Source organism: Gymnoscopelus braueri, assembly GCF_963280865.1.
Source record: "Gymnoscopelus braueri genome assembly, chromosome: 15".
Lineage (NCBI taxonomy): Eukaryota > Metazoa > Chordata > Actinopteri > Myctophiformes > Myctophidae > Gymnoscopelus > Gymnoscopelus braueri.
In genome coordinates, this window is record NC_137620.1 from 27,456,744 (window position 1) to 27,469,071 (window position 12,328).

The following is a 12,328-nucleotide window of genomic DNA, read 5'->3' on the forward strand; positions in this document are numbered from 1 at the left end:
GGTTGTGACGGCTGCTGATCGGCTGCCATTCATCTTTCCGGGTGGGGGGGGGGGGGGGGTGGGGGGCTTCCCGTATAACCGCCACACCACACCTCCACTCCATCACCGCTGAAGGTCACAGGATGGAGACATACGTGTGAAACAAACGTCCCCCGTTTTCCACTCGATTACATGTTGGCGTGCGGGAGTGGGGTGCCATCAGTGGTGGAAAGTATAGCTAAGTACATTTACTCAAATACAGTACTTTTTGTGGTCCAATTTCCATATACTTTTACTCCACTACTGTACATCTCAGAGGCAAATGCTGTACTTCTTTTGCTCCACTACAATTATTTTAAAACTTTAGTTACTACAGTAGTTGCTACTAGTTACGTTTGTACTTTTAAGTAAAATGTTGAAGACATTTCCGGGTATTTTTTTTATTTTGGCATTACTACTTTTACTCCAGTAAAACTTAGTACTTAGTACTTCTTTGACCACATGGGCGCCATAACGTAAGGGATATGGGGCTTGTTAGATTCCCAGACACCTTCCTATGCTGTAACTCTAGCGTAGGGGGGCGGGCGGGCCCGCTACATCATGCGAGGCATGTCGCCGTGGAGATACGGCGAAACGCACAGCCCACGGCCTTTATCTTGCATTCTCTCTCTGTGTTCTCGCTTCCGACTCTCCGCCGAAGAGATAAGAGGACACAGCGGAGGACCTCGCCTCCCTCGTGTCTGTTGTGTGTGCTCGCTCGGGCGCGCGTGTGTGTGTGTGTGGGAGGAGGAAGATCTCCCTCCGATGGATGGAGACAAACACGGCGTCTGCCGTGTCTGTTTGAGAACAGGGCGGCGAGTCAACAGACTGATTGAAGCTAATGAATGATATCTCACGTCGGGGGGGAGGTGGGGGAGGGGCTCGGGACCCACAAGGGTCCATCAGTAAACTCTCCGAGTTGAATTAACACTCAACACTCAACACAGTGGTGTTTTGTTAGATCGTGCGATCACTGCCAAAGTTGTATGGTCATCATCGTCGTCGTCATCATCATCATCATCGATTGTCATCATCTTGTGTGAGTGGTGGCTGCAGGCTGGTGACAGGAAGATTGAATCCCTGCAAAGCCAGACGGGAACACTTTGTGAATGTGCTCGTCATCTACCATCAAAATAGGGCCATTGAGCAAGGCACGTAATGACAGGAACCCCTGAGCGGCCAGTCGTAGAAAATGAATGTTGGAGCTGGTGAACGGGTCACAGGCAGGCGCGCGGGAAGTCCTTAATACCTAGGGGGGCTGTGCGTCGGGGGGGACTCCTCGCGCGGGCGTGCGATTTTTTTGGGGGTTTTCTGTGTTTTTCCCCACACAAAAAGGCAGAAAGACAGTGCAAACACCAGGTTGAAGTTCATCCATGACCGTAACAGACTGCTATGATCCATAAAATATATATATATTATAAAAAATAAAATAAAATAAAAAGTTTCTTTTTTTTTTTTTTTTTTTCCCATCACCAGGGGGGCTGCTCCCATCACCAGGGGGGCTGCAGCCCCCATAGCCCCCCCCTTCCCGCGCCACTGGTCACAGTTGTGTGCCTATGTGTGCACGCGTGTGTTTGTGTGTTTTTGATTGATTGATTGAAAATGTTATTAGGCAAAAGAATGTAAAACAACAGTTACATTTATAATGCTTTTGTCTAAAAGGTCCGGCCAAAAAAGTCCTTGCGGACTTGTTTCCGTTGGGGTCCTTGAATTAATTTCATAGACATATATGGTAGCAACCAAACAGTTCAAAAATCAACATGAAAATACAGATAATACAGAAAAAATCACACCCTGTGTGAAGTGGGCGGTGTCTTGCTAGCTAATCACAATACTGAATGGAGTCAACCAATCATGTACAAAAGATAAATACATTTATTGAAACACTCTTTATGATGGACGAAACCATAACTTTAAAAAAAACCAATGTATGTTTTTTTTAAAGTTATGGTTTCTTATATAGGGCTATGCACATGTGTCATGTGACACTGGCCAATCACAGTCCTGAATAGATTGTGATTGGCCAATCACAGCGCAGGATAATTGTACAAATTTCCAAACCTCACTTATAGGGGCGGTTTCACTGCCCAAGATAATTGTACAAATTTCCAAACCTCACTTAAAAAAAATACCACTATGTAGAAAAAAAAAGAAAAGCATGAAAAAAAAAATATATATGTACAAAAAAGGGGGGGGGGGGGGGAAGCATGGAAAAATAACATTTATATACAAAAAAAGCATGAGGAAATAAAAAATATGTACAAAAAAAGGGGAGGGGGGGGGGGTGTCAGTGGTGTAAAGTAACTAAGTACACTCAAGTCTCTGTATTTTATTTCCAATACTTGCAAGTACTGCACTTAAGTATTTCCAATTTTAAGTACTTTTACTTATACTGCACTACATCTCAGACCGAAATATTGTACTTTTACTCCACTACAAATATTTGAAAACTTAAAAACAAAGTAACTTACCAGTTACTTTGCAGGTATAAATAAATATATTGTAACAGAGTATTTCTACATTACAGTATTGATACTTTTACTCTCCACCACTGGTGGGGGTGTGTGTGTGTGTGTGTGTGTGTGTGTGTGTGTGTGTGTGTGTGTGTGTGTGTGCGCACGCGCCCCTATCCCAGTAGCATTCTCCTCCCAGTGGGTGCTTCAGTTCGCTTGTTCATACGTATGTCTGCCTCATGTTTGTTGTTGTTGTTGTTCTCTCCTGTGGGCTGAGTTTTACACAGCCTGTCAATCTCTTGAGCGTCACACATTAGAAGGACCAGTGGTCTGAGACACCAAGAGTCTCCCTCTGGGGATTATCTCTCTCTCTCCCTCTCGCTCTCTCTCTCTCTGTGTTTGTTTCTCTTTACCTCCCCTGCTCCCTTTGGGGTCACTGCCTCTCTTCTTTCTCTCTTGTCTCATCATGTATGTATGTATGTGTCTCTCTCTCTCTCGCTCTCTCTCTCTCTCTCTCTCTCTCTGTGTGTGCATCTCTCTTTCTCTTCCTCTCTCCAACAACAGCTCCACTGACTCTTGGACCAGGTCTAAAAGCAAGTCAGATGCCCTCTGTTGTTTTTTTTTGCCAAAAGGCTACGCTGCATCTGCTACCATCCTCCTCGGCGCCCGAGTGGTCGGCCAAGCAGGCCTGGTTCACAGCATGTGGTGGAAAGTAACTGAGTACATGTACCCAAGTACTGTACTTAAAGTACAATGTTGAGGTACTTTTACTTTACCGGAGTATTTCCCAATTTTCTATACTTTATACTTCTACTCCACTACATCTCAGAGACAAATATTGTACTTTTACTCCACTACAATTATTTGATAACTTTAGTTACTAATTACTTCGTGGATTTTGATTATTATTACAAAACATACATTAACCACTTAATCCCTATTTAGACTCTGGCTCTTAGCCGATCCTAGCCGATCTACAAGCTCACAACGCGTCGCGATGCGACATGTTGTGAGCTTGTAGAGCTTGTTTTCAAAAGATTTTTATACATGACGAACTTGTGAAATGGGACATACTGCATAGTGAGTGCTTTTACTTTTGGTACTTCAAGTATATTTTGATGCCAATACTTTTGTACTCCTACTCAAGTACATTTTTAACACCTGACTTTTACTTGTAACAGAATATTTCTACATTGTGGTATTGATACTTTTTACTCAAGTAAAAAACTTCCGCCACTGGTTTGCGTATGTTTTATAAGTCACCCCCCCCCCCCACCACCATCAATAGGGGTACTGTTTATAATGACCTGGTCCGGAATAAGAGCCGGGGATATCACGTCGGAATCACAGAGATACCGGGTTTAGCGGAAGCCTCTCTCATGTGCGGTACAAATGGAATGCCACATTCCCCTCCGTGCAGAGAGAGAGGCAGGGCAGAGGAAACAGAAGAGAGACATGAGGATCTCACGTGGGGAGAGAGACACGGAGATAGTTTAAGTTGTAGAAACTTTGAAACGGTGAGATTGCCCTGACCCCGTTAAAAGCATGACTGCGGAACAGAATTCTGAACAGCGAGGTGAAATGCAAGGAAAGGAAAGAAGAAAAAAAGAAGAAACTCCACAAGCCTGATTTACTTTTTTTTTATTTTGTTCTCTTAACCCATTAAGGCCTGAGGTTCCAATTCTACAAAATGTCTTCTAAATCCTAACAGTTTTCAAAAAAAACGTATGTTGCCATAATATCAGTGGTTCTCAAACTTTTTCATGTCCAGGACCCCCCCCAAAAATATATATTTGGTCGTGGACCCCCATCTCAAAGTATTTAGTTCCATGGACTCCCAGAAGCCAAGATTCAAGAGTTAAAAGTGTTTGCTTTACATTTTCAATATTCAAAGATTTTGGCCTGGGCCGTAGCGTGACGGTCCAGGCACCCTAGGCTGCAATGCCAGCCTGACAGCGTGTCGCGGGTTCGACTCCCGTTCCCGACGGCTTTTGCTGCGTGTCACTCCCCCATCTCTCTCCCCGTTTCCTGTCAGCCTACTTTCCCTATCCCTCTCTAAATAAAGGCATAATCTTTTTTTTAGAAGCCCAATATTCACACATTTTCACACATTTTCACGATTTTTCGAAAATAGCAGTTCTACAAGCTCATAGCGAGGCACTCGGTAGCTTGTATATCTACTATTTTTGAATAGCCCAAAGTATAAAATAATGGTCCAAGTGGTTACACAGATGCGTTTCCCGGTTCTAATGGCTTAAAGGTGACTTGTGTGATGGATCGTGACTTGAGGGGGCATCGAGGTATAGAAGCGTTAAGGCTTTTTAACTGGAGTCTCAGTGTGAATAGGCCCCATATTCGTTTGGATTTAATGAGGTCCCAAAGTGAGTGAAAGGCTGAAATAACATTAGGTGGCACACAATGGCAGCCTTAACTGTAGGTATTAAACCTTAACAGCCAAGACCTAATTGGCTGGTCGATGAATAGGCCGCGGGGCGGCCGAACTCTTAGGCGGCAATGTCAGCCTATATACCTGACCAACGGACGGGACGGGCTCCTCTTGTTTCCTTCTCTCTTCCCCAAATGAGGAAAAAGAAAAAAGTTGTCTGTCCCATTTGATCCAGCTGTGCTCGATCCTTTTGTTTGGGGACTTTTCCACCTCCCGCGGAAGACCTTGTGAGCTCCAAATCCGTGGTTAAACTTGGTACGCCTGAATCCGAGAAGCATTTTGAGCAGCGGTTAGAGAAGCATTACACCTACGCATGCATTCGCAGAGGTGGAAAAAGTACTCACATTTCTTTACTTAAGTAAAAGTATTAATACTGCAATGTAGGTAATACTCTGTTACAAGTAAAAGTCCGCAATTCAAAATTTACTTGAGTAAAAGTACAAAAGTATTTGCATCAAAATGTACTTAAAGTACCAAAAGTAGAAAGTACTCGTTATGCAGAATGTCCCATTTCACAAGTTTTCAAATGTATTAAAATCTTTTGAAAATAGCAGATCTACAAACTCACAATCCGTCGCATCGCGACGCATTGTGAGCTTGTAGATCGGCTATTTTCAAATGGCCAAAATGTAAATAGGTCCAAAGTGGTTAATGTATGTTTTGTAGTAATAATAATCCAAATAAAAAAAAAGTAACTAGTAACTAAAGTTTTCAAATAATTGTAGTGGAGTAAAAGTACAATATTTATCTCTGAAATGTGGAGTACACGTAAAAGTACTGAAAATTGGAAATACGCCAGGAAAATAAAAATACCTCAAACTTTTACTTGAGTAAATGTTCTCAGTTACTTTACACCACTTTGCATTCGCATATACGCAAAGACAAAACGTCTTGCGCTTGTTTTGTAAGAGGTGCTTGTATGTCTATCTTACACAGATCTCTGCTCTCAGCCTACAGCCTGTGTCTGACGAGTTCATGCAGTGTGTAAAAAAAACTCTTCACAGAGAAGAAACCTTCAGGTTCTTTAACCCACTGGAGGTGTGGAGATGGATGCATGTAGAGGGGGGGGGTTTGGAGGACACCCAATCACTGACTCCAATGAAGTGATGTGCTCTGAGACCAATAAGGGGAACCAGGCGGTTGGACTATATATATGGTGGAGTATACAATCACGCAGTGAGGAGAGCCACCGTTATCTTGCTGAGCGTGCTAATCAAAACCTAGTGTGTCTGATCAATAGTGGTAGACAACAGATTGCACCCCTGGGTCCACTATGGACTTGGAGGCCGGTGGGATGTATCAAAGACCAGGGGTGGGGGGGGGGGGACAGATAAGGGGGGGAGGGAACCGGGGGGAGGTGAGGAGTCAGGAGTGGGGTTGTGGGGTGTGGAGGTGGGAGGGTTGCAATTGCCGCGGACAAGATGAGTGATTTGGTGAGATAGAAAGTGAGACACTGCCTCCTGACCTGACCGGATGATCAAACACACACACACACACACACACACACACACACACACACACACACACACACACACACACACACACACACACACACACACACACACACACACACACACACACACACACACACACACACACACACACACACACACACAGGTTTGGGATACATATAGTGGGAGATGTCTTTCAATGATCTGTTTGATTACATAGTTTTTCTTCTTATTTTCTATTTACTGTTAAGTTTTAAATAGTATAATGGTTGTCATGGTTCTGGCAATGAACAAATACTCTGTTACAAGTAAAAGTACAAAAGTATTGGCATCAAAATATACTTAAAGTACGAAAAGTAAAAGTACGTAAAAAAAGTAAGTAAAAAGTACTAAAAGTACGAAAAGTAAAAGTAATGGAGAATGTCCCATTTCACAGCATTACAAAATGTATAAACATAATTTGAAAATATCCTACAAGCTGTAGATGTTGAAATGGCTGAATTATATGTAGGGCTGAAGTGGGTAATGTATGTTTTGCAATAATCTCAATCTACAAAGTAACTAGTCAAATAATTATAGTGGAGTAAAAGTTACATTTTCACCCTATGAGATTTAGTGTGAGTAAAAGTAATGAAAATTGGAAATACTCCAGTAAAGCAGATATCACCTGTAACTTTTACTTAAGTCCTACTTGAGTAAATGTACTTAGTTTCTTTCCACCACTGCTAATATTATGTGTGTTGAACCCTCTCCCTCATGGCACGCAAAAAGCAGTGCACTTTGGTTCGGCAAGAGGTGCTGGGAGCGAGGGCTTTGAGATTAATGCAGCTCTAGTGAAACAGAATTAATAACCATGGTAATCATCCTGGAGGCGTGTCAAAGTGTATGAAAATCAGTCATTTACGAGGCGGCTCTGCGCTCAAATGTTTCTCTGAGATAATCCCCTGATCGATCCTGACGATCGCATTAATCCAGATAAGTCACTGCCTGCGCTGCCACACAAAGGCTTTCCAGCCGAACGCCTGAATGTGAACACGGCAGCAATGCATCCACGTCATCTGTCAGGTCGTGCCTCACCTCCCGAGTGCCAAGGAAGGAAGACCTATATCTCGTAATTAGCGGTGATAATTGCAAGTGGTGGAAGAAGTACTCAGATGTTTTCCTGAAGTAAAAAGTAGCAATACCACAACATAAAAATACCCTGTTAAGTAAAAAGGCCTGTGTTCAAAATATTACTTCAAAGTACAAAAGTATCGGCATCAAAATGTAGTTTAAGTACCAAAAGTAAAAGTACAAAATGTTTGAAAATAGCCTAGGTATAAAATGGGGCTAAAGTGGTTAATTCATGTTTTATAATATAATAATTTATATAGTGCAAAGTAACTAGTAACTCAAGTTTTCAAATAATTGTAGTGGAGTAAAAGTACAATATTTGCCTAAGTAAAAGTACTGAAAATTGGAAATACTCCAGTAAAGTAAAAAATACCTCAAATTGTACTTAAGTACAGTACTTGAGTAAATGTACTTCCTTACTTTACACCACTGATAATTGCAAGTATGCTGCAGACAGTCTCGCATGCCTCTGTTTTTGTCAGGCTCGGAGTGGATGCAGGAGGTGTTATAGTTGGTGATTAGAAGAACATGCTGGGTTGTTGTTTTTTTTGCGGGCTGGGCTGTGTAATGGCGTTTGGGGTGTTATTCATTGAAAATCAATATTTTCCATTTCTGAGGGTACAGAATGAATTATTACCGAGATGAGCATTGTGGGTCCGAGGCATCGTTCATCCGTAGACTCTCGCAAAGGACACGTACTTCTTCCTTTCTGGAGTTAACTCAACTGCCATGGATCCTCCCCAATCTCCCAAGTAGGTCACATATCACTTCCTGGGAAAAAGGTGTCGATTCACAAACTCAAATATGCAATCGTTGAACAAGACGTTCAGTTGTAGATTTCATCGGGGTCTCAACAATGTTGCTTAGACCCTGATGAATGGCCATGTGGCTCCAATACATCTTTTTTTAATTACAGCTGGACATTTTGTCTGTAATATTGTTTTCTTTTTGATGAATACTTCTTGGTGCGGATAGCTCTCTGTTTTTGTGTATCACAACCTGTTGTGAAGATTATACAACACAGTTGTTATTTAAAAAAGGCCTTAAAACCCTTAGGTCTTTAGATCCTTGGACACGAATGTGGATCTGTGGGTGTTCCTTGGAGAGTGGGATCATCTGTACTTTGCCATCGGCGTGAGAAGCAAAATTGTCATTTTTAATGAATCTGCCCAACGAATGCCAACTGTGTAATTCGATAAATGACCAGGGATCCTTTTTTGGGAAATGATGAGCTAAGCACATACAGAGTCTAATTAACGACCCGCTCACAATAGCGATGAACAAATTATGGACCCACTTCGAAATGTCAAGATAACCAATTACCAAATGAAAATGGCCATTAGGTAGTTCCTTCTGGCCACAGGTGATGAAGCCACCTGAAATAATGGGAAAAAGGACAGTGGGGAGAATGGATTTTCAGACATTGTCATGTGAGAGGTATTAGATTAACTATAAATGTGTGAAGCCTCAAGCGCCAGTGGTCACCAGATGGAATTTTATTAGAATACACCTAGCAAGGAATGAATAAACTCGTAAGTGATGGATGTCCTATGCACGCAATGACATTTATGGCAAGAGCAGTGTCAAGCACCTTTTTTTTTATTTTATTCCATCTTGTTTTCATTCCATCTTCTATTCCCTTCTTTGTTTGATCTACCCACACTGGATATTTACGATATGGCGACTTTACACGGCTATCCCAAAGTCCCTGCAGAGTTTAGCAACGTCCAAATGTCCACCGATGATTGACCTCGGTCTGATTCATTTTCATTCACTCCAGGTTTTTGTTTTGTGATTCCGCTCACTACACAGATCATAATCGCATCTGACAAAAAGGTACTAGGACCTGGATTGTTCTACAGACAAGGCCCAAGAGATAGACATCATGTTTTAGTGAAGAATGCGGTTCTGACTGACTGGCAGATACCTCACCTAGACAGAGAACTCTGTCGGGCTGAGAGACAGAGAGAGGGAGAGAGGGAGAGAGGGAGAGAGAGAGAGAGAGAGAGAGAGGGAGAGGGGTAGAGAGAGAGAGAGAGGGAGGGGGGGAGAGAGAGAGACGGGGAGAGAGAGAGGATAAGTGGAAAAGTGAGGGAGAGGAAGAGAGGTTGTTTTTTAGTTTTTGTTCAGAGCAAGGGCAGTGTTCGATGAAAGCTTCTCCAGGAGAGAGGACGAGATGCCCTCTCCACGTGCGTCGACGGGGGGGAAGAGACGGGGAGGCAAACCAGAGAGCGGAGAGAGACAAAGAGAGGGGCAGGGCAGGGATAGAGAGAACCAGTACAAATGAAGAGAGATGGGGGAAGAGGAGAGAGAGTTGGAGTGAGAGAGAGAGAGAGAGAGAGAGGAGAGAAACTTTTCAGTCTATATATTTTCCATTCAAAGACATTTTTGACAGGGCAGAGCCCACTCTGTGGCGGGGAGTGGAGCCATTTTGAAGTCTCCTACCGGCAGCTTGAGGGAAGCGGTGCGCCAGAATAGATATATCTCAGGGCTGCCGGGGTATTTTTCTTCCACGCTTCCTTTCCTGTTTTTGACAGCCAAGCTCCGAACCGCAGAGCAGGTGTCTTCTTATTTTAAGCCGAAAGCAGTGGGACAGTGCACACAAACACTCCATCGGTGCTCGTAAACACATAAACAGACCGACAGACCAGACAGACAAACACACCCCACACACACACACACACACACACACACACACACACACACACACACACACACACACACACACACACACACACACTAGTGCATATATATGGGAGGATGCGCACACTGAAGAGGTACCTGTGCATTGGAAATGACTACCCTTCACGTTTCTTCCCACTGTTGTGCGTCTAGATCCATGAGAAAGGGGTGGGGGGTGATTGGGGACAATCGGTGACAATCTTCCCCGGGCAAAGAACGTGGGTCACGGGGGAAGCCCCGCCATGGCACACATCCGCGCACGCAAATAACAGGCAGCCATTGACACGGGCCAGATTTAATATGTGCTGCAATTTTTAGGCCACAGGAAGGGAAGGGGGTAATTCATCCTTATTATACGCCCCTGTTATTCTCTCTCTCTCTCTCTCTCTCTCTCTCTCTCTCTCTCTCTCTCTCTCTCTCTCTCTCTCTCTCTCTCTCTCTCTCTCTCCTCTCTCTCTCCTGACAGATCCTAATAATGTGGCTTGTGGTACAGACTGTGTAATTTTGGGGGAAGAATAAGCTGTGGCATTGTATACCGAATCCCCCCTTTCAACTAGACTGACTTTTCTAGACGTTTTTTGGAGAAGGGATTGGGGGGGGGGGGGGATGGGGTTGGCAACTAAGGCCACAGAGAAGAATAGTGGGCTGAATGGCGGCGCGCTGGCAAAATGCAGACACCGCCATTATAAAGTTATCAAGTTGCCTCTGACTGCATTTGCTCCCAAGTCTAACCACCAGTGGAACCAGCAGCCCCTCCAACCCATTGAAAAGCGTCTCTGAATGGCCCGCTTTGAGATGCCCCCCTTTTGAAGTTGGAACGGGGCATGCATTGTATGGCAGGCACTTGTCTCCGCCGAGTCAGTGATTAAGCCGTGACTGGTTGCTTGGGTGGCTGGGCAGGGGGTGACTAATGCTTGCAATGTATATGCCCCTTGTACTGATGGGAAAGATATGAGAGAGAGGTGGTGGGGGGTTTGGGGGTGTGGGGGCAGTAATTGTCAGTGGTAACGCTTGGTGTCTTTTGAACACGCCATTCAACGTGTCATTCGCGCCGGGGTCCGGATGACTTGAAAGAACAGAGACAATAAGAGGAAAGAATTCTGCATTCCAGTGATATCACTGAAATGAATGGACTTATTGAAATGCGTCTCAGTCTGTAACGGACGAGCAAGGTCACAGAGGTTTCAGGCCACATGTTCATAATAAACTAATTATTAGTATGTACAGTATGTACATATGATAAGTAGTCATGATGATGTTCCTTCCTTTGCATTCATTTATCATTGAATGCTGAAGCACTAGACATACCGTATACGTACAGTATTGGGGCATTTTTAATACATCCAAATTCAAGACAAACCGCCACGACATCGGAAAGCTGAAATGCTGAGATTTAAACATTTTGTTCAAAGTCATGTAAATGTGAGCGTGTGAGCACGAGGGATGTCTGCATCGCCAGTCGCATAGGGAAAGGGAGCGTTAAATGTCATCTCTAATTTCATAATCTTTGTAAACACCTCGGTTCCCTATCCTGCGTCATTAGCATGACTCAGGTGGACAGGGGTCGTCAACAGGGTGACACCGCCTGGTGTCGGCATCCTGTCCACGCTATATGACACATTTTCGGGAGCGATGGCGCCCTTTTGATCCATGTGAAATGTGATAATGAAAATGAGACACTTACTCACTATACTAAGTGTGTCGCTGAGTGGGTAGAGAGGCCGTCTGGAAATGGAAAGGTCGCCGGGTTCAACCCTCGGCTCGCCAAGTGTTTGTGTCAAAGTATTCCTTATAGCAAGACATTTAACCCCTAACTGCTCCCCGGGGCGGCATATTAATGACATCCACTGCTCCTAATGGTTAGAATGGGTAGCGCCGAATTCACGCCGTCAGCGTTTTTTTCACTTCCGGCGAGGTTCACTGCATTGTCTATGGAGAGGAGTGACCACCGCTTTCTCCGTACCACAGCAGGAGGCGAAGCGGCAACAGTTCAACTTTGCTGCTGCTGCAGTGTTGCGAGACAGAGCGTCAGTCAACCAGAAGCATACTGTGGACTGGAAGTAGACTATAGGCACACACACACTTGACACCACTTGAGATGGACAGTAGTAACTGACTACTGTATGGAAGTACCGAATATTGATGATAAAGTTTTAAACTAACAG